Raw genomic sequence first — 19077 nt, forward strand, 5'->3', positions numbered from 1 at the left:
GATCGCCAGTGCCTCCAGGGAAAGAGGACGTGACCGAGTCCCGCCCTGTTTGTTCAAGTAGAACATGGTCGTGGTGTTGTCGGTCTGCACCAGGACTGAATCCGCCTTGATTGCAGGGAGGAACGCCTTTAGAGCAAGGTGGACTGCCCGGAGTTCCAGCATATTTATGTGGTAGCCCTGCTCTCTTGTAGACCACCGACCCTGTATCTGGAGGCACCCCATGTGTGCCCCCCAACCTTGCAGAGACGCGTCTGTCACCACCGATTGCACTGGAAGTGGCTGGTGAAAAGGGACTCCCACCATCAGATTGTCCTGACGAGTCCACCATGCAAGGGAGGATTTCGCCGCCTGGAAGAGAGAGAGATTTGATCTCCCCAACGGCCTGTGGACTGATCCCATTGGTCCTCTAGAGCTTGCTGCAAAGGTCGCATTCGCAGTCTGGCGTTGGGAATGAGAAAAATGCAGGACGCCATGGATCCCAGCAGAGATGCTACCTGCCGGGCTGACAGCCTCTGCATCTGCTGCATAAGCCTGCATTTCCGCTTCATTGAACACAGTCTCTCCTCCGAAGGATACGCTTTTCCCACGCTTGTGTCTAGAACGGAGCCAAGGTAGTGGATGGTCTGAGTGGGCTGCTGCACGGACATTGCCATGTTGACGTGAAGGCCGAGATCGTGCAACTGTCTCAGACAGGTCTGGAAGTCTTTCCTCACCTGTTGCTGGGATGGAGCCTTCAGCAACCAGTCGTCTAAGTAAGGGTAGACGAATAGACCCTGCCTGTGGAGGCAAGCCGCCACCACTGCCATACATTTGGTGAAGACTCGCGGAGCCGACTTGAGCCCGAATGGAAGGACCTTGTACTGATAATGCTTGCTTCCGACCACAAACCGCAGGTATTTGCGGTGATGTCTTGCAATTGAAATGTGGAAGTACGCATCTTGGAGGTCCACCGAACACATCCAATCCCCTACTTGCAGATGTGGATATATTTGATGAAGCGCCAACATACGAAACTTCTCCTTGACGATGACTTTGTTTAGGAGACGAAGGTCCAGAATCGGCCTTTTTTGGGCACAAGGAAGTACCGGGAGTACACTCCTCTTCCGATTTGCGAAGGAGGAACTTTTTCTATGGCCTGTTCTTGCAGAAGGGCCCTCACCTCCTTTTGGAGCAGCTTTAAGTGGTGAGGACGGGACTTTTTTGGAGGTATGTCTTTTGGACGCGCTCAAAAACATAGCGCAAAACCATTTCGCAGTATTTTCAGCACCCAGCGATCTTTTGAGATGCTGTCCCACTCTGCCAGATGTTGTGAAGCGGTCGTAGAGGAAGCCACAGCTCATGACTTTCCTCCTCTTGTGGTAATGGAGGACTGTTGCTGGTGACCACCTCTTCCCCTGGTGGACTTTCCGCCTCGAAACTGCGATTTTCCTTGGGGCTTACTCTGGGACCATTGAGGGGTTTGAACCCTCTGTTGAGGCCCCTTGCGTTGGGTGGGTCTATAACGGCGCTTGAATTCTTTTTTCTTCTCCAACCCCACAGCTTTGAGGGTGTCCAGCTCAGTTTTCATGCGCCCCATCTCCTCATCCGTGTGAGTGCCGAAGAGGGAGGAGCCAGAGAACGGGAGGTTTAAAATTCTTTGCTGCGCATCCGGCTTGAGCCCTGTCAGCCTCAACCAGGTTGACCTTCTGGCGCATACGCCGTGTGTGTAAGAATGGGCTGAGAGCAGCGCACCATCCGCCGCAGTGCTAATCGACTGATTAGCCACCAGGGACCCTTCAGTTACTATTTCTCCGAAGTCCTTTTGGTCCTCCTTTGGGAGCTTGGACTTGAACCGCTCCATAGAGTCCCAGAGAGCCCCATCGTATCTGCACAACAGCGCTGCCGCGCTGGAGACCTTGAGGGAAGCCGCTGCGGACGAGCAGGCCCTGCGCCCCCAGGAGTCCTGGGTTCTGCTCTCCTTATCCGGAGGGACGGAAGAGTACGCCGATACAGCATGACCCTTTCTTGCTGCCGCCACTATTACTGAGTCCGCAGGAGGGTCCATTTTGACAAAGACAGGATCAGAGGTAGCCGGCTTATATTTTTTGAGGATACGAGCCGGAACCGCTTTTACGGTCGCTGGGGTTAGGAAGGTGTCCATGACGGGTTCCATGATCCCTGGGACCAAAGGTAGCAGTGGACAAGACGCAGACTTCTGGTGAAGTGTTTCGAAAATCACCGACGTGGTGACTTGCGGGACTGACATCTCAATCCCCAGCTTCTGCGCACCCCTCTGCAGCACCTCATGGTAGGTGTTGATGTCGTCTATGGGCGAGACCCTGGACACTGGGCTGCCCGATAGCGCGGGTGAGTAGTCCCTTATGGAGGACCTGGTGGACGAAGAAGATGACGTTGATGGTGACCTCCTATCCCGGCGACGATCACGAGCCCGTGATCCGGCTGAACGCCCCTCCCGCCTGGGGGGAGCGCGACCTGTGTCGCCGGCTCTCAGGTGACTTCTCATGTGCTGGCCTGGGAGGACTTGCTCTGTCCACTGCCTCCACCATCCTTTGTAGCGGAGAGTCATGCACTTGGCTGACATATTCCCGCATTCTCCTTGTAGCCCCCGAGTCCTGCCAATGATGTGCAGGCAGCAGCCATCTGGGCGACAGTCGTACCGCAGAAATGGTCCCTTGAGCAGACTCTCTTGGAATTGCTGGCCTTGGAGATGCCCCTGAGCGTGAGGAGGAATGGCGCGAAGCCGACTCCGTCACCAGGACCACCGACCTGTCCGAGGCCTGTCTCAACGTCGATCTGTGGCTTCGCCTTCTTTCTCGCCGGGACTCTCCTCTTCTCGACGTCGAACGACGCCTCGATGTGGACCGGCGGCCATGTTCAGCAGGCGAAGAATGCCGCCTCGACGTCGAACGGCGGTGTGAAGCCGACGACGGAGGTCCTCTCTCCCTCGACGCCGAACGCCGTCTCGACGCTGGCGGAGATGCTACCACTCTTGACGTCGACGTGGATGGTACCCTCGACGCCGATCGCCGCCTGGATGACGACGGCGGAGGACTCTTCCCTCTCGATGTCGATCGCTGATGGACTCGCGACGACGGAGGGGATCCTGCCCTAGACGACGGAGGGGTGACACTCCTCGACGCCGATCGTCGCCTGGTTGATGGCGGCGGAGGACTCTTCCCTCTCGACGTCGATCACTGATGGACTCGCAACGACGGAGGGGATCCTGCCCTCGACGACGGAGGGGTGACACTCCTCGACACCGATCGTCGCCTGGTTGACGACGGCGGAGGTTCCCTGCTCCTCGACGCCGATCGTCGTCGAGATGACGACGGCGGAGGTTCCCTGCTCCTCGACGCCGATCATCGGCGGGCGGACGACTAGGGAGGTTCTCTGCTCCTCGACGCCGAACATCGCCTGGTTGACAACGGCGGAGGTGCCCTGCTCCTCGACACCGATCGTCGCCGGGTTGACTACGGCGGAGGGGTGGTGTCTCTCGACGCCGATCGTCGCCAGGTTGACGACGGCGGAGAGGCTCTGGTTCTCGACGCCGATCGCCGCCGAGTTGACGATGACGGTCTAGACTTCGACGTCGACGACGTACCTGCTCTCGACGGCGAGCCCGCTTTCGAAGGTCTCTTCATGGAAACATGACCTACCGGAAGATCTTTTCTCAGCGCCGGTCCCGATGCTGAGGTGGAAGGACGAGAGGACTTGCTTCTAGAAGTATCTCTAGGCCTCTTGGAGCCCTTCCTCACCGGAGATCTTCCTCTGGATGGTTGTGCCAGGCCATAAATGCAAATTCGCTCTCTGTCCTTCAAAGTTCTCTTGGACAGGCTCTGGCAGTGAGGATATGTCTTGAAATCATGATCCTCCGGTAGACACAGGATACAGACCCTATGAGAGACAGTCCTGGCCTTCTTCTTGCCACAAGAAGGGCAAGGATCGAAAAGAGATGGCATTTTAAGGTTGAAAAAATGCCCAAAACTGCCTAAAAAAGACAGCCTCTTACTTCTGTAGATGTAAAACGTCGAAGTAAGGGAAAAAGCAGTTGTAAAACAGACAATATTTTCTGACAAACTCAAACTGTTGCCAGGATCCTTCCAGAAGGAGCCGGAAAGAACAACTGACATAACTGCCACCCCTGAGGCATGATGGGAAGTTGGGGGTCAGGTGTGCCTTAAAGGCACGGTGTCAGTTTATTGCTATGCAGCTATTAGTTAGCTTTTCAGTCTTTTTAGACTGGGTATTTGCAATGCAGCCTGGGAGCTTCCTATGCTTTCAGTGATTTATAAGAATTTCTGCGGTTTTCTGAGCATTAAAACAGTTTCTAAACAAGTTATAATGTTGTTTCTCGTGTTTATAATGCTATTTTTTTATGTATAGTGGAAATTCCTTACAGCATGTTTCAGCTCTAGTGTTTATTGGCTGCAGTTGCTTGTTTATACATATAGGTATATATGTATGGAGATATATATATGTGGGGCACATATAATATTCTGTTTCCGGGATCCCGCGCATGGGCGGTAATATTCTAATGCTTATGACTATTGATGAGGATCCCCTGGAAGAGAACCTTGCTTCCTCATACAAGAAGAAACTAGAAGAAGGACCGAACAGCAGTGCAGCAGCGAACAAGAGGAAGACACTGTAAGAAGTTGGCCTGATGTATGATGTCACTAGTTCTAGTGTACACCTTATATCAGTCCAAACAACCCTTATGGTGATTGGTTGTAAAGTCAACCTTATAGACCAGCTATCCTAGTGGTAGCATGGACAAGAGCAGTCTTAGGCTAAACTCTGAATGGCATGTGAAGCCAGGTGTGATACCATATATAATCCCTTGAATACCAAATGAAAGGACACCACAACAGATATATATATAAAATAAAGTGTATTTATTCTAGTCAAACCCTCAGCACTCTTTATGAGATTAGAGGTAAGTACAACACAGTCTTATTTAAGCATACATTAAGTCACACAGGTAAGTAATACAGTTAGGCCCTAGGGGCCACGCAAACCATATACTAAGTAAGGGTTCATTGCTGCACTAGCGCAGGTCGCGCTGCCAGCGGGCTTTGATATTTTTAAATACCTTAGTTTATCTTGGCTGATTTTCGTTTTTTCCCCTGATTTTATCCATCGCTCTGCTGGGCTTCTGTCCCCTTACTCGCATTTAATTTGGTGAAAACTCACCGCCATTTGGCGGGTCCGGGTCCTGGGGCTGGATAGGTGTGGGTGCCATCTTTGATTGGGGTGAGTGTGTCCTTGCGCGGGCGCCATCTTGGAGCGTCCCGACGCTCGTGCTGGTTGGGGAGACGCCTATTTAAGGCGGACTCACACTGTTAAGTGTTCTGATCATTGCTGCACTAGCGCAGGTCGCGCTGCCAGCGGGCTTTGATATTTTTAAATACCTTAGTTTATCTTGGCTGATTTTCGTTTTTTCCCCTGATTTTATCCATCGCTCTGCTGGGCTTCTGTCCCCTTACTCGCATTTAATTTGGTGAAAACTCACCGCCATTTGGCGGGTCCGGGTCCTGGGGCTGGATAGCTGTGGGTGCCATCTTTGATTGGGGTGAGTGTGTCCTTGCGCGGGCGCTATCTTGGAGCGTCCCGACGCTCGTGCTGGTTGGGGAGACGCCTATTTAAGGCGGACTCACACTGTTAAGTGTTCTGATCATTGCTGCACTAGCGCAGGTCGCGCTGCCAGCGGGCTTTGATATTTTTAAATACCTTAGTTTATCTTGGCTGATTTTCGTTTTTTCCCCTGATTTTATCCATCGCTCTGCTGGGCTTCTGTCCCCTTACTCGCATTTAATTTGGTGAAAACTCACCGCCATTTGGCGGGTCCGGGTCCTGGGGCTGGATAGCTGTGGGTGCCATCTTTGATTGGGGTGAGTGTGTCCTTGCGCGGGCGCCATCTTGGAGCGTCCCGACGCACGTGCTGGTTGGGGAGACGCCTATTTAAAGACGTCCTCCCCCGCGCAGCGGGAACGCGCAGTGGGACGCCGTCGCTTAGCCGGAGTCGTGCCAGAGTCCTGCCCGTCTGCGCTCGTCCGCGTCGAGGTAGCGGGTGCGGGCTATGGACTCTGGCTTCCTGCCATTGCACCATCATGTGTAGCATAGCGACACTCAGGTACGGTCGTGCTGATCTCTTTTCCATAAGAGACAGCCTTTTGGCGTGTAACTCTGTCCCTGTACCTCCTCTCTCGGGACCTTATGACTGTTCTTGCGGCAGTTTTTCCCTGTCTACTCCCAATGGGGTACGACTTGCTGTAGGGACTGCTCGTGGCATTCATACGGATTGCACCGAGCAGGAACTTAATATATGGAGCTTGAATGTTAGATCCTTGGTCAAGCACCATCAGTCACTACGGGACATGATAGATACGGACCTTCCTGATATCATTTTTCTTACCGAAACTTGGTTACAGGACGCTGACACTGCCATTATAAATCTGGCTTTCCCCTCTACCTACACGGTGTTTACCTTGAACCGTTCGACTAGGGGAGGTGGTATAGCCATGGCGATTAAATCCTGCTTCCCAGCTGAGTGGAAGGCTTTTGATCTTCCAATGTGTGAAAGCGCCTCGTTTAAGGTAAGGGTTAGTCATCAATTTACCTTCAGTGGTGTGCTTATCTATCGTCCACCGGGGAACGACACTGCTTTTAAGGCTGCCCTTGCGGATGTGGTTGGCTCGCTGGCTCCTAGGTGTGCTAACTTTAGCATAGTAGGTGACTTAAATATACATCTTGATCAGACGTCATCTCTATCCATCAGCTCCTTGTTAGCGGACCTGGAAGCGATGCAATTTAACCAACTAGTCACCTCCCCCACCCATATAGGAGGTCATATACTTGACCCCTTTTTTACCACCCTAGTTCGGGCTAGATCATCTGACCCGATGGTGGTGGGTTGGACTGACCATCTGTTGGTCAAGGTGTCATGCCCCCTAGAAAATCCGCAATTTAAACCTGTGGATAAACAGATCTTAAAGCGCAATTGGCGTAAACTCAAGTTGGAGGAGTTTGTCAGGATATTGGAGGCACAACCCCTGGGCAAACTGCAGAATGTGGAACAGGGATATGACCAGTATTGCAACTGGGTCCTTACTGCCCTCGATTCTCTTATACCTCTGCGCTGGGCTAAATGTCACGTAAAAAATCGCAGCCCTTGGTATAATGAGACTCTTGCCGAACTTAAGAGAACTTGCAGGCAAGCTGAGAGGGCCTGGCGAAAATCCTTTGATCCCACGTTAAAATCACTGTACTTTGCCCAGCTTAAGACCTATCACAGAGCTATCTGTCAAACCCGGGCCGCTTACTATGCAGCTGAGTTTTCCAACAGCCCTAACCCTTCTAAGTTAATTTTCAAGGTACTCAAAGACCTGATGGGGAAACGGGCTACCTCGCAAGAAATCTGCACGGACTCTCACTGTGAAAGTTTGGCATCCTTTTTCGTGGGGAAGGTGCAGACAATCTATCGAGGATTTATACCATCTGTCTTCGGGGATGCTCTTAGTGATATGAAGGTCCCGGTGTCCGAAACTCTGTCCATCCTGCCGGCTATGTCTAACGAGGAATTTGACACTCTGAGCCTTAAAATTAAATCTGGCTCCCCCTTAGACCCATTGAAGCCGGAGTTCCTTATTCGTCTCCCGCCTCTCTGTCGTGAACCCATTTTGGACGTGATTAATCTTTCCCTCAGTGAGGGCGTGGTCCCGCCATCCTGGAAGCAAGCTGTGGTCAGCCCTATTCTGAAGAAATCCAACTCTGACCCCTTGCTCCCGGAGAATTACCGGCCCATCTCCCTCCTGCCTTGGACCGCCAAGGTCACTGAGGCACACGTGAATTCCATCTTGTCTGCCCACCTCTCTCGTAATAACATTCTTGACGAGAGTCAAAATGGTTTTCGCGCCCAACACAGCACTGAAACTGCTTTGCTCTTCATGACCGAGCATTTGCGGTCAGTGCTGGATGCGGGGCAGACTGCGGCACTCCTATTGTTAGACCTGAGCGCCGCGTTTGACACGGTGTCTCATGACATTCTGATGCGGCGCTTGGAGGAAGTGGGTAATGGGGGAAGGCTCTTCAGTGGTTCCGCTCCTTCCTCTCGGACCGGTCTTTCAAAGTAGCCATTCCACCTGGCCAGTCCTCTTTCCATTCTTTGGAACTGGGAGTCCCTCAGGGTTCTGCTTTAAGCCCCACATTGTTCAACTTGTATGTGAAACCGTTGGCCGCTGTCGTCAGGCAATGTGGCCTTACCATGACATCGTATGCCGACGACACGCAGCTGGCGGTGACACTCAGTGGGGACCCTGAGGTGACTGCGCCCAGGTTCCGTGCAGGACTTATAGCTGTGGCTAGCTGGATGCGTAGCAACTGCCTACAGCTTAATGCTAAGAAAACCGAGGTCCTGGTTGTGGGGAAGCAGGCGGAACTTTGGGGAGACCAGTGGTGGCCTTCTGAACTCGGGGTGTCCCCCATTCCAGCGGCCGAAGTTAAAAATCTGGGGGTGTGGCTGGATTCCAATCTTTCTTATACCAGCCATACAAAGAAGACAGCAGCTACCTGTTTTGGTATTCTGCGAGGGCTGAGGTCAGTCCTCAAATTCTTTGACCCCCCCACTCGGCAACTGGTGGTTCAGGCCTCTATTCTTTCCCGGCTGGACTACGGGAGTGCCTTGCTTCTTGGAGTCAACCAGGCTGAGGCTACTAGGCTTCAGAGGGTGCAGAACGCTGCTGCACGGGCCATTGTTGGCCTTCCGAGACGAGGCTCTGTCTCTGCTGTTCTGACCTCCCTTCACTGGCTTCCGGTCAGACAGAGAATCAAATTTAAGGCTCTCTGTCTGACATTTAAGATCCTGAAGCTTTCCTCTCCCCCTGCTTTGGCGGGCCTTATTTCTCCTTACGTCCCCACGCGGTCTCTCAGGTCTGAATCTTACCATCTGGCGACTAAGCCTAGGTTCAGGCTGAGTAGGATGGGAGGACGCTCTTTTCGTGTTCTGGCGGCTGATCTATGGAATTCCCTTCCTTTACATATTCGCGCCCTAAACAGCCTGACTCTTTTTAGACGCGCCATTAAAACACATCTGTTTGCCCCTGCTATCTGATTTCTCTTTTCTTGGCCTTGACCTGTTGTGTTGTGTACCTGATCAGGCGCCAGGACGCCCCTTCGCTGGGGCAGCTGTGCGCCTAATAAAAGTGAATAACATAACATAACATAACAAGTGGTATAAGTACCACTGTCACGGAAATAGGTTAGGCCTAGGCCTAGGGAATCGCTGGGGCTACACTATACTAGCAACAGTTAGGAAGTGGGAGGCCCACGGGATTCAGGTGCAGAGTGGAAATACTCACGCGTAATGCGTAAAAGTCAATAGAATCACTAGCAGTTAGAAATAAGCAGTTTTAGGACACTTCTGGTATAGCTAGAAAGTCGAGACTCGGAAACTAGACCCTAGGATAGTCAATACCCTTGTGAGCACCGAAGTACCCAAGTTACCTAGCCCACGGGCTGCGGGTGCATAGGTGTGAACTTGCGTCGGGTTTCGTCGTGGACTTCTATGGATGCCTGAAGGAAAGTTGCTGACAGGCAGTCAGTGAAGAGTGTCCGGTGGATCCCAAGGCTGGGATCAGGAAGAGAGGAGACCTGCAAGCAGAAGGGACAGAGTCAAGGTCACTAGCCAGTGACCACGTGGAACCAGGAAGGAACCAGGCGATGTCGTGAAGATTGCAGGTGAAGGTGAAGCTTGTCGCTGCAGCCACAAGGACCAGGGAACGTCGAGGACAACCAGGACCAGGAGGCGAGCTGTCCCAGGAAGGCTCTTGCTGTCGGCGGCGTCGAAGCTGGACTAGGACTCATCAAGCCTTGGCAAGCGGAACCCACGAAGAACGGAGGACTTGCTTCTGGTGCAGACCAGGAAGGTCTGGGGTGCTTCTCTTTCGCAAGGAAGCGGGAGCCAGTCTGGAGGAGCCAAACCAGCAGTGAAGATTTCTGGATGCGTCGTCACAAAGGCCACTAGCCAACGGACAAGCAACTGGACAGGCGCGGCAAGCAGGAAAATGCAGAAGGGCCCCACGCAGGACTCGTGGAGTGTGGGGGGCTGATCTTCGGTGCAGATGGTGCTTGGGGTTGGGGCTTCTCAATCCCCGGTGCACAACTTCGAGGGTACCTCAGAAGCTGCGCTGGAAGATACTCACCACTTTTCCCAGGTAGCCGGTCCCACGTCTCTCGTCGCCTCCACGGATCTCAGCTCGGCTGTGGATGTGGATCAGGGTCGGAGAAGTCTGGAAGTCAAGACTCTGGTCGGTCTCTGCAGTTGGTCCCTCGTAGAACTTTAGCAAAGCAAAGGGTAGTCTCTTGATGGTGCCTGTTTGCACAGGGTAGCCACTCCTTGGCCACAAGGGAGATTCTTCAGTCTTCTTCTTTCGTCGAATGTCGAAGGTCCAGAGTTTCTGTTCAAGTTGCAGGTTTAGGATAATCTAATTTCCTGGGGCCCAGCTACCACTCTTATCCAAATCTGGGGGGCTGGGTTACCTGCTAGGTCACGCCTTATGGGTGGGACCTGGGAGGGGGGTGGTTACACCCCCTTCCCTTTGTCCAGTTTCGCGCCAGGACTGGGGCTGGAGAGCCCCAGCACCGGTTTGAATTGGACTATGCACGGGACACCTTGTGTGCCCCAGGCATGTCTCATTCTATTCATCCCTCCCTGCCCCAATACACTAAGGCCTGTCTGGGGTGGTGCTCGCACCTCCCAAGGCAGGAACCCTATTGTCCAAGCCTCCCTTGCCGGGATCACTCCCAGCAGCAGGAGGTCAGACTCGTGTCTGTGGCAGCAGCATCCATTTTGTGATGCTGGGGCACTGGTTAACTTTAACCGGGTAAGTAGATTACAACATGTCTTCTCCCTCTAGAAGGGAGGGATAATATCCTCATCCCCAGAAATGGGATGGGGGTATTATTCCAAAGTGTTAGACACCTTACACAACATGTTTTGATAAAGCCAAACCATAGTTACCATAACCGTTTAAGATTATAAGGCACTTTAAGAGTATATGGTAGGCTATATCATAGAACAGCTATAAGGACATGGTTCCGAAAGCTGCAGACAGGCTCAGCTCATGCTAGAGCACCATCTCACATGTTACCAAGCACTCTGTCTCCAGGATTGTTAAGGCCTGCCATAGGGGTGGCTGATAGGTACACATGTGTCTATATGTAAGTTAGGTATAGGAATACTACACCTAAGCAAGGGGTGATTACACGACCTTGCCCCAGCTGAGTGATCAGCCAGTTGTGTCATAATGGAAGGCCAGGCCAGGGGTGGCATAATACATGCTGCAGCCCCTGGTAGGCCTAGGGTACACCTATGCCCTGGGTACCTACGGTACACTGTACAGGGGCCAATAAGGTGATCCTATCCAATTGGGTTATGCACCTAAAGTACATAGTATTAATTTAGAGAGAGAACAGCAGGGCTGTGGGTCTGATTAGCAGGCCCACAGCCACATCTAAGTCGAAAACCAGTAAAGCAAAAGCAAAAAGTGGGAGTGAACATAGAAAGCAGACCCTACTCTCCTACAGACACCCACTGATTTGGCCCCAGCCCTACTGGCCTGGCTCCACCTCAAACATGCTCCTGCAAAATCCCGGTGTGACTTGCAGCCAGCAACCTCGAAAACCCCAGAGGACCTGCCTGCCTTCTACCTCAAAGACTTTATTGCCAGTGAACACTGGATTTGTTCATCTGCAACATCTGGCCTTGGCTGGAAACCGCGAATCCGCACCACTCTGCACCCGCCGTCCACGGGCCAAGCTCAAGTGGGCAAACACCACGAGGTGGTCCCCCGGCGATCCTGACCCGAGATTCGGCGACCACTGACCTGCCTCAAGCCTCCAGCCGACACCTGCAGCCTAAATCCCAACTGCGACAGAAGCTGGTAAGAAGATCCAACCTCAAAATGTACCCCTGAACCCGACGCCCCACAGTCTTGTGTGCCCAAACCAACAGTGCCTAACCAACCCCTAACTTTCCAACTTACCTCTCGAAGTGTTGGTCACACCCAGAAGACCTTCGTCCCCAAGCCTGCAGTGTCTTTGCAAACCGGAGGTTCCCCATTGAAAACAGGGTGCCAGACGTCGAAACAGCACCCTGCACCCGGCCGCCCTAGTGCCGCTGAGGGTGCACCTTTGCTGCTAATTTGTTTCCCCATTTGCCCTGAGCTAAAGTCTAGGAGCTTTGTTGCCACAACTAAGAGGCCTGCTTGCCAGCAGCCACCAACCGGAGGCCCCTTATCTTCCATTGGATAACATTGGGACTCTGCACTCGGCCACCTTAGTGCCACTGAGGGTGTAATGAGAGTGCATCCTTGACCCTGGGGGACCCCTGAGTCTACCCCAGAACCTCGACTCCCACTACCAAATACTTACCTCAAAACCGATAACACTATTTTCCTTCATAGGATAACATTGACTGTTTTTTGTGAACGTTTTTAAGTGTGGAGTTTGACAAATTAAAGGAATTCTCTAAAAATTGTACTGTTTAACAAAAACGCTTTTTCTTACCTGTTTTCAGGAAATCTCCCAGAGTAGTATCTAGGCATACTACTCTGTGTAAGCCTAGTAATCTCAAAAGTTACTTACCTGCTATTTTACTAAAAAGCCTATTCAAGTCTATGTATTGCATTTACAAAGTATTGCATTTCTCTGCATCCATACTGTAAATCAAACCAAAGTGCATATACAATTATCATTCAAACTGTATTTCAATTGCATTACTACTGTAAAGTATGTATTGCTTACCTGTGCCAGGCTTGCTTGGATCTAGAAAATAAAATAACTAAAAGAATATTTTTATACAAAAACAATTGGTCTGAAGTTCAGTCTGAATGTGTGAAATTCATTTGCAGACTAGGTGTGTACAACAAATGCTTAACACTGTCCTCTGATACTGCCTTACTGCTCGACCACACTCCCACAAATAGAGAGTGAGGTGCTATCTAACTTTACCTCTGCCTACCTTTGGGGTTCCACAGGACTCTGTGCACACTGTACCTCGCTTTGGTATAGTATATACAGAGCCAGCTTCCTACAGCGGCGCGATGTCTCTCTCAGATCACTTGTTTTTAGATGCTCTGGGTGCTACAGGCTCTAAGAACCACATCAACTGCCCTTGCTGGTATTCTACCATTGAGTACTTTTGGTCACACAAGTGATTCACAAGCTCCTGGTTGGTCTCCAAGTTTTTGTCTGCCTTGTTCATGTACTCATGCCATTCTGGACCAAATGCCAGGTACATAGTCCACTTTGTCTTGCTTGGGATGTTTAAGGGGTCTCTCTCAAGCTTCTTTCACCCAACTCAAGGGACCTCCGGCGGGTTGTCCAAAGAGTAGCTGACCTCAAAGTTGTCTTCTTGATGGTCAGGTGAGAGGAATAAATTACAGACTGAGTGTTGGTAGATATGGGGGTATTTTGAGTGGCAATTCAGACAAAAATAGAACACAGTATGTTCCATCAACATCTCATTTTTGGGCAGAACAGAATATTCGGAAAGAGACCCAATTCGATGTTGCCCAGAGGCCGCAAAGGCAAAGCCATAGATTCGACACAAGGGATTGTTTCAGAGCTCAAGTTGGAAGAAAATCTACATGATCGAGACAATATTGTCGTTTAGATGAACTAACGATGAACCAAAGGGAACCCAAGATTATCTCGAACCGGAGCACGAGAGAATACATCCGAACCCGTTGGGTGAAAAAACAATTTAACAAGGGAGTGGATGTACATGCGTAGTCTCACCGAGAGGCGGAGTCGAACATCCTCGTGACTCAAAATCATTCTTCGAAGAATAACTTGGAATCATCCGAGCCCAAAACTAGAGTGCAGACTTACACACAGCATGTGTATCTACAGCCACACATGCCTCAAACAAAATGTGCTGCATGTCTCTAAAGACGTCGAGCTAAGCGGTTTTAAAAGAGGGAAAAACAACTAAATAGTTCAAGCTCAGTGCTCAAGAATCCAGTCAGCAGCAGCTGAAAAGACGGCAAAAAATGTATTAAAATGAACTGGCTTATCTGCCATCTAAAGGGCATGATAGGAAACTGGTGGTATGCTTTTCCTTATCAATGCAGCAGTAGTTTTCCAAGCCTTTCAGGTGTTAGCCTATTGCTATCTTGTAGCACATTTCTTTTTTTTTTAAAAACACTTTCTAGTGGCTGGTATTTCTAGTGACTATTTTTCTGCATTTAAAATTGTTTTCTTTTTTTAAAGTAATTGGCCAATATAGCCTTTTACATGCAGTTTTAAATTTTAAAATAAAAGCTAATGATACATTTGTATGAATTTTTTACCATGTGGGGGCCATACTATTCTGTTCATTTAACTAATGATGAAGATCCCATGGAGGAGAACTTTGGGTTTCGAAGTAGAATGCCATCTGCCAAAAGCCCTTTAACGACTTGCCTGGTGTAGTAAGTTATATACAAATGCAATAGAACATGCAAGTGGGCTTTAGTGCACACTTAGATCCGATTACTGCTACTTACCATAGGAGCTATAGCAACTAAAGAAACTGGACAGGTGACACTGATTAAAATGCAAACAAGGACTGTTCTTACCTTGTTCGTCTCTGGGAGCTGCCCAGCTGTAGCTTGCCATCTGTTGTACAACTGTACTGTGCCACATCTGTCCAGTGACAGTGCAATGTTCCCTGAAGTCAGCATGTGTTGTGCTCTGTGCTGCCAGTTCACAGTGCGCTCGATCATGAAGCGCAGAGCATCCCCCTCAGGGAGTCGCACACGGATGCGCTGCAGGGAAGCGAGCAAAGGCAGAATCTTTTCTAAAGTTGGCTTCTGCGATCTATGACACTGAGGACACAGCCATACTCTCTGTCCCTGCTGCATACTGGGCAAGGTAACACAATGTGTGTGGAATGAGCCCTTGCAGAGTTCACATTGTATCATAGGAGAAGCTGTAGCTTCTTGACAAATGCACACTCGCCAATCCAAGTCCTCCTCACTGGACAGCAACTTCTGTTCATTTAGTGTTCTTAGAGGATGTAAGGCTTCCATCTCCCTGAGACGAGCTTCTCCCAAGGTGGCCATCTGAGAATTAGAAAAAAAAATGCATTAAATAGTAAACTTGCACATGCAACATGTAAATCCGCTATAGAAAATGTAAATCAAATGCAAAAAGTATAAAGTGTCTACTTGTCTGCTTCCTATGAGGGCACCACAAGTCTAAGTCTCTGCAATTAGACAACACAATAAAGATCCCTCTAGCACAAACTGAGGAGCATGCACGCAGCACACATAAGCATTCTAGTGTCAACTCACTAGGGCAATGCAACAAAATTGGAACTTTGCACCGTGAAGCATAAACAGTAGCCACCCACTTTGGTGTCTTCTCATGAAATTCAATTGCTTAAAGACGCAAATATCTATTTTGCAAGTGTGTGTGGATCCAGTTTTATCTCAAACTCTACTATGCAGGTGTTTCTTCGCGTCATTAGGCAGGATTTAGTGGACGGTAGCCTCTGTGACTGCTGTAGTTTAAAACTGTTATAGGACCAAACGAACAAGCTACTTACCTTCGGTAACGCTTTTTCTGGTGGATACAGTATCTGCCTGTTGTGAGAAAGTGCCATCTTTCTTGCATGGTGTGCCCCCACTTTTTGCTGAATTGCTGAATGTACTTTGACAGAGTGTGCCCTGGACTCCTGCCAATCAGGTGCCCAGGGCCTATGTTCCTTCCCTAAAACGGCAAACACTGGCCACATGTCAGCCCCTGGTAAATGGTACCCTAGGTACCCAGGGCCTTGCGACCAGGGAAGGCCTCTAAGGGCTGCAGCACTTATTGTGCCACCCTTAGAGGCCCTGTACTCTAACACAAACACACTGCCCTTGCAGGCTGAGTGTCTGGGTACAAGACAAAACAGCGATTCGACATGGCACACATCTCGTGCACCATGCCCACAACCTACACTGCCCTGGCATACATCAGCCACCCCTCTAGCTGGGTGCCCTATGCCAGTGGTGTGGGCACATGAGCATGAGCCCTGTGCCACTACAGTACCCAGGTCCATTTCTGGGCACTGTAAGTGCAGTGCTGCCATTTAAGAGTATACAGTGCTGAGAGCTCATCAAACACGAACTCCACAGCACCATGATGGCAACACTGGAGACTGAGAAGTTTGGTATCAAACTTCTCAGCACATTAAACCCACACTGATGCCAGTGTGGGATTTCATTTAATGCACAAAGCACTACAGAGGGCCGCTTAGAGATGCCCCCTGAAACCTAACCTGCAATCCACGTCTTGTCTGAGAGGCTGCCTAGGCTGCCACACAGCAGACATGTTGCTGGACCCCTGGGTGGAGAGCTGCCGCTCTCCTGGGCATGCAACAATGCACATCCTGGGCGAGGTGCTAGGTCTCCTCCCCCAGGATGGGCAAGGGGGAAGCTTCAAAGGCATGCCACCTTTGTAAGCTTCTCCAGGCCACTTGCTTTACTCAGTAACTGGCCCCCACCGGTTCTGACCCCCACTCTGGCGGGAAGACTGGCCGGAAACCCCAAGTAAGCACAGGGGATGTGCCAGCCTCTGCCAACCCCACCCCTCAGGTGGGGGAGGCGAGGTGAAGCACATCTCTGGGCTCTCTCCATCTTGAAGATGGGAAGCCCTGCCCAATCAGGACTAGGCTACTGCCCCCCTCCCACAGGATAGGGGGTGTACCCACCCCAGGGCAGGGACCCATTGGTCCCTGCCCTTTACCTACCTGTAACGCCCCTAAATCTAGTATTTAAGGGCACCCTGAACCTTCCTTCCTTAGATTCCAGATTCCGAAAAAGCAAAGAAGAACAAGAAGAAAGAAGACCTGCAGTGCAGATGCTAAGAAGAGGAAGACACCAACTTTGGCCCCAGCCCTACTGGCCTGTCAACCCTCGAACCTGCTCCTGCTAAATCCCAGCACCTCCTGTGGCCAGCAACCTCACAAACCCCGGAGGAACCTGGCTACCTTGTGACTCTGAGCATCTGGGACTCCCATTAGCAGTGGCTCTGCTCAAATAAAGTTTCTAACCCCTGGCATCAGCCCGGAACCGCAAACCCTGCACACTCTGCACCCACCAAGCCTGGCCTGTGCCGGAGAGGACAAAGACCTCGAGGACATCCCCCCGGCGACTGTGACGCTCCTGACGACGCCTGCAGCCTCAGAACCAGGGACTCCACCCAACCACGATCAACAGAGGGTAAGATTCCTGACATCAAATGGCACCCCTGCACCCAGCGCCCTGCGGCCCCCTGTGCCCGACTCCTGGGTACCTACCTATCCTCCAACTACCCAACTTACCTCTCGAAGCGGTGGTGGCACCCGAAGAATCTTTGTCCCCGAGCTTGCAGCCTTTGTTCGTCCTTGAGCTTTCTCATTGAAATCCATTGAGCGCCCAAAGGCTCAAAAGCACCCTGCACCCAGCCGCTCGAGTGGCCCTGGCAGTGCAACTTCTATTCCTACCTACATCCCCATTTGCCCTGAGCAAGTGACCAGGAGCCCAGCTCACACAGCCGCGTGGCCTGCTCGTCAGCAGCCACCAACCAAGGCCCCCCCTGCCTCCCATAGGATACCATTGGGCCTAACTCACTCTGCACCCAGCCGCCCCACTGCTGCTGAGGGTGTAACAACTGTACCAACCTGACCCTGGGAGACCCCCGAGTCTGTGCCCAGAACCTTAACTCTGCCAGTCGAGTACTTACCCATAAGCCGATAACTCACTTTTCTTCAATAGGGTAACATTGACTAGTTTCTTCTGAAATTTCTTCTGTGTGTGGAGTTTCTAAAACTTAAAAACTTCACCTAAAATCAACTGAGTAACAAAAACGGAAATACTCACCTGCTATTAGGAGAGATCCCAGTGCTGGATCTTGGTGCCCAGCACTGACCATGAAAAGTACTCACAATCGTACTTACCACTAACCCAATTTTCTTCCATAGGAAATCATTGTCTGTTTTTCTGTGAAATTTCTTCTAAGTGTCGATTTTTGCAAACTACAAATATTCTTTAAAAATACCAACTGTGAAAACATAATTACTTACCTGTTTTAGATAGAGGTCCCAGTACTGAGCCTAGGAGCCCAGCCCTGGATTACAAAAGTAACGAGAACATACTTTACCCGTAACTTGAATTTTCTTCCATAGGGAACCATTGACTGTTTTTCTATGAAATTTCTTCTAAGTGTCGATTTTGCAAACTTATAAATATTCCTTAAAAATCGGCTGTATAACAAACGCAGTTTCTCAACTGCTTACAGGTGATACACTAGTGCTGGATCTAGGATCCAAAACTGACCTAGAAAAAGTAACCATAACCCCACTTACCTGCTAAGTGAATATCTTTCCATAGGATAACATTGGTAATTTGATTAGCAAAAGTTTTTAAGTTCCAACTTTTAAAATAGCAAAATATTGCTTAAAAATTACAACAGTAACTAAAACGAATTTACTCACTTGTTTCCAAGAACTGTCCCAGGACTGAATCTAGGATCCAGTCCTGGAGTTAGAAAAGTAATCCTGAAAGTAATCAATTGCAAATAACTTAAAATTCACATTGAGCTCAATGTATTATTGTGTTTGAAATTGTGTTGCCTATTGCAAAGATAACTAACTATAATCTGCAAAAGTCAATTGCCTATTGCAAAGTATTTAACTAAAGCATCTCATTCTGAGAAAGTATATTTTGATACCTATTGTTGGTTCTAAAATAAAAACAACCATTTCTTTTTCATATAAACCATTGGCCTAGAGTTCAGTTATTGAGTGTGTGAGACCATTTGCTGACTGAGTGTGTACAACAAATGCTTTACACTGTCCTCTGATACTGCTCGACCAAGCTACCACTTTAGAGAGTAAGGTTATATCTAACTTTAGCCTCTGCCAAGCCTCTGGAGACTGTGGACTCTGTACACACTGTACCTATTTGGGAACTGTATATACAGAGCCACTTTCTCACAAACACCCACTTGTCCGATGGCGGATCCTGACACTCACTGGCATGGGGTACTCCACAAAGCTCGGATTAGGAAGGT

The 19077-nt window shown here is 50.2% G+C and overlaps 1 pseudogene across 1 annotated transcript in view; it reads right to left on the reverse strand.

Annotated features, from left to right (window-relative positions):
- LOC146866938 (lysine-specific demethylase 5B-like) overlaps positions 1-19077 on the reverse strand; it is a 532890-nt pseudogene that overhangs the window by 210826 nt on the left and 302987 nt on the right. Inside the window, exon 8 of the transcript XR_014966714.1 lies at positions 14619-15104. The product of XR_014966714.1 is annotated as a lysine-specific demethylase 5B-like (transcript). The remainder of the gene's footprint in view (positions 1-14618; positions 15105-19077) is intronic.

Source organism: Triturus cristatus, chromosome 1_2 (assembly GCF_964204655.1).
Source record: "Triturus cristatus chromosome 1_2, aTriCri1.1, whole genome shotgun sequence".
In the NCBI taxonomy this organism is placed as follows: domain Eukaryota; kingdom Metazoa; phylum Chordata; class Amphibia; order Caudata; family Salamandridae; genus Triturus; species Triturus cristatus.